This window comes from Phacochoerus africanus, chromosome 15, assembly GCF_016906955.1.
Source record: "Phacochoerus africanus isolate WHEZ1 chromosome 15, ROS_Pafr_v1, whole genome shotgun sequence".
NCBI lineage: Eukaryota > Metazoa > Chordata > Mammalia > Artiodactyla > Suidae > Phacochoerus > Phacochoerus africanus.
Window position 1 is genome coordinate 52445088 of NC_062558.1, and position 4118 is coordinate 52449205.

The window sequence follows — 4118 nt, forward strand, 5'->3', positions numbered from 1 at the left end:
TGCCCCCTCTGGGCGGCGCCGCGCCCCCGGGACTGTCTTGAGGGCTCCTGGCCGGCCCACGCCCCGCCCGTCTGGTTTCCTGGATCGGGAGGGCCCAGGAAATGGGTAGTATGGAGGGGCCCAGGTTCCAAGAGCCGGCCGGCAGCCGACCGACCGTCCGCCTGTCCATCTGCCGGGGCCAATATCCGTCCATCCATCCGGCCGAAGGGCGGGGCCGGGCCGGGCCTTGGGTCCCGGGCGAAGGAGGGGAGCAGCTGTGCGGGGGGCGAGCGGGCAGGTCACGGCCGGCCGACAGGCCAGCCAGCGTGCGGTGGGCCAGGCCCTTCGGAGGGAGCCCGGGCCGGCGGCAGGGGCTCTGAGGTCCAAGGGCTGGGATGAGGCCGCCTGCGGGCGCGGACCACTGGCTGGCCGCGCCGCACGGTGGGGCGGGAGGGGCAGTCGGGGCAGGGGGCGCTGGGGCTGGCGGTGAAGTGCGCTGAAGGGGGCGGCGGCGGCGGCGCCTAAAGGAGAGGGAGGCAAAAAGCCTACAGCACCCGGTATTCCCAGGCGGTCTCCCATCCAAGTACTAACCAGGCCCGACCCTGCTTAGCTTCCGAGATCAGACGAGATCGGGCGCGTTCAGGGTGGTATGGCCGTAGACGGAGGAGGGTGCCGCGCGCCGCCCCAAGAGCCCGCCGCCGCGCCTCCGGGCCTCCGGGCTGCCAGTTGTTGGCCTGCATGTCTGGTTTCCCTTTTGTTCGCAGACCCTTCCCCCCCCGCCCCCATAAGATATTGACCCTCCTCACTTTGTGTCTCTCTGTCTCTTAGTACCATATTCAAATTGCATTTCAAATACACAAGAATTTTTTAATCAAGACAAATAGAATGTAGTAAATTTGGGATGTATTTTATGTAAACGTTATTTTAATCAGTACTTCCGGAAGTGTAAAATAATGCAGCGTATAATAGTTGGAGATTTCTTCCAAGATGTAAATGTTCCGTTTGGTATGGTTCAACAACTCCACTCGAAGTTACAGACACCAAAGATTTTCTTTTTTGCTTTTTAGGCCCATACCGTTGGCATATGGAGGTTCACATTGTAGGGATCCAATTGGAGCTTCAGGTGCCATCCTACACCATAGGCACAGTAACATCAGATCCGAGCCATGTCTGAGATTATCCCGTAGCTGAAGACAAAACCAGATCCTTAACCCGCTGAGTAAGGCCAGAGATGGAATCCTCATCCTCATGGATCCTAGTCGGTTATGTTACCTGCTGATCCATGAGTGGAACTCCAGACACCACAGATTTAAAAATAGTTGCTCTCAGAGTTCCAGTGGTGGCTCAGTTGTTACTGAACATGACTAGTATCCGTGAAAACGTGGGTTCGATCCCTGACCTTAAGAATCACGTTAAGTATCTGGTGTTCAGGAGTTCCTGTTGTGGGATCAAATCCTACTAGTATCCATGTGGATGCAGGTTCAATCCTGGGCCTTGCTCAGTGGGTCAGCGATCTGTCATTACCCATGAGCTCTGGTGTAGTCCGCAGTTGCGGCTTGGATCCTGCGTTGCTATGGCTGTGGCGTAGGCTGGCAGCTACAGCTCCGATTCGACCCCTGGCCTGGGAACTTCCATATGCCACAATGCGGCTCTAAAAAGCAAAAAAAGAATCCAGCGTTTCGCTGTAGTCCACAAACTCGGCTTGGATCCTGCATTGCTGTGGCTGTTGCCGCTACAGCTCCAATTCAACCCCTAGCATGGGAACCTCCATATACCCTAGGTGCATACCTAAAAAGGTTAAATAAAAAAGACAAAAAAACCCCAAACAAACAAACAGGTGTTTGGCTGGTGTCTTATTAGGGCTGGGACAGGTGTTTGATCCCCAGCCTGGAACAGTGGGTTAAGGATCCAGCATTGCTGCATTGCCACAGCTCCAGCTTAGTTCAAGGCTGTGGCTCAGATCTGATCCTGGATCCATATGCCACAGGCAGCCAATAAATAAATAAATAAATGAAATAAAAACAGGTGTTCAAATAAAAGTTGTACATGAATATTCATAGCAGCACTGTTCACAACAGCCAAAAGTAGAAACAATTAACAAAATGTGGAACTTCTGTGAACTGCCATATAAATGAACAGAGTAAAATGGTGCAGCCACTGAGAAAACGAAACTGAGGAAATGACGTGGTAGTTCCTCACAAAACTAAACAAAAAATTAACATATGATCCATCAGTTTCACCTCACGGTATTTACTCAAAATATTTTAAAGCAGGGAATGGAAGAGATATTTGTCCCATTGTTCCATTATATTCATAAAAGCATTCATATTCACATTCATTCATTTTCATAACAGCATCATTCATGATAACAAAAGGTGGAAGCAACTCAAGAGTCCATGGACACAGAAACAAATAAATAGAATGTGGTATATACAAAAGGAAATATTTAACCTTGAAAACTAAGGAGAATCTGACACATGATACAAGGTGGATGAACCTTGAAGTTACTATGTTAAGTGAAATAAGTCTGTCACAGAAGGACTACTTCCATGATTTCACTTACATAAGGTATCCAGGGAGTTCCCATTAGGGAGCAGGGGAAACTAATCTATTATCCGTGAGGATGTGGGTTTGATCCCTGGCCTTGATCAGTGGGTCAGAGATCAGTGTGCCATGAGCTGTGGTATAGGTTGCAGACTCTGCTCGGATCTGTTGTGGCTGTGGCTGGCCGGCAGTTACAGCTCTGATTCGACCCCTAACCTGGGAACTTTCACATGCTGCAGGTGTAGCCCTAAAAGGACAAGGGAAAAAAAGTATCAAGATGAGTCAAATTCAAAGACAAAAAGAAAGTGGTTGGGAGGAGCTGAGAGGAATCAGTATTTCATGTGTACAATTTCACTTGGGGAAAATGAAAAGCTCAGATGAATGGTGGGGATAGTTTAACAGCACTGTAGATGTAATGAATGCCACAGAACTGTAAGCATATAGTGGCTTAAATGGAACTGTTATGTCATGATTTTTGTTTGCTTTATTTCCCACCCCTCAGCATATGGAGCTCCTGGGCCAGGGATTAGATCTGAGCTGCAGTTGTGACTTAAGCCACAGCTGTGGCAACACCATTTCCTTAAACCACTGAGCCATGCTGGGGATGGAACCTCGATCCCAGACCTCTCAAGATGATGCCAATGGAATTGTGCCAGTGGTAACTCCACGTTATGTGTTTTTAATTACAAAGGAAAAAGTGAAGTACTGATACATGCTACAACATGAACACTGACTACATCCTAAGTGAAAGAAACCACACAGAAAGGCCACCCATATCACATACCTATCCTGTGCTTTAAATTCATCAAAGTTTTGAATATGAGGGAAAGTCTTTGTCATGGTTACAGGAAAAAAAAAGAGAAACTGGGTCACTATGACAAAAAGCATTTTCATAGAGTTGGAGCAGACTGTGAAAATTGAAATGGACTAGTGGATTGGATTATTATAGCAAACTGTAAGAGTTCCCTGGTGGCTGAGAGGGTTAAGGATCCAGCATTGTCACTGCTGTGGCATAGGTTTGACCCCTGGCCCAGGAACTTCTGCATTCCATGGGCACAGCCAAAAAGAAAAAAGGAAAGAAAAAAAAAAAGAAACTGTAACGATCTTCCTTTGGCACTTAAGTGCATGTCCCATGGGAGTGTGTCAATATTTTGGGTAAAACCAATAAACTGTTTTTTTTGTTGTTGTTGTTTTTTGGGTTTTTTTTTTTTTTTTAGCTTTTTAGGATCACACCCACAGCATATTGAGGTTCTCAGGCTAGGTGTCTAATTGGAGCTACAGCTGCTGGCCTATGCCACAGCAACACCAGATCCGAGCCATGTCTGCAACACCACCACCACTCATGGCAACACTGGATCCTTAACCCACTGAGCGAAGCCAGGGATCGAACCTGAAATCTCATGGTTCCTAGTGGGATTCATTGCTGCTGTGCATGACAGGAACTTCACCACTAAAGTGTTTTGTGTGAAGTGCCAAATGTAAGTACTCTGTACTGCTATTAACATTTTTCTATACGCTTTCAGTTACTGAAAAGTAAACTACTTTTCAACACAACCATGTCAATAAAAGGACAGAAAAGTAGAAAAGACATCAAA

At 47.6% G+C, this 4118-nt stretch overlaps 1 non-coding gene across 1 annotated transcript; it reads right to left on the bottom strand.

Annotated features, from left to right (window-relative positions):
• Positions 1-521: 521 nt before the first annotated feature.
• Positions 522-640, bottom strand: LOC125117161 (5S ribosomal RNA). Its single transcript, XR_007132519.1, has one exon. It is a non-coding gene; the product is annotated as a 5S ribosomal RNA (ribosomal RNA).
• Positions 641-4118: the final 3478 nt, after the last annotated feature.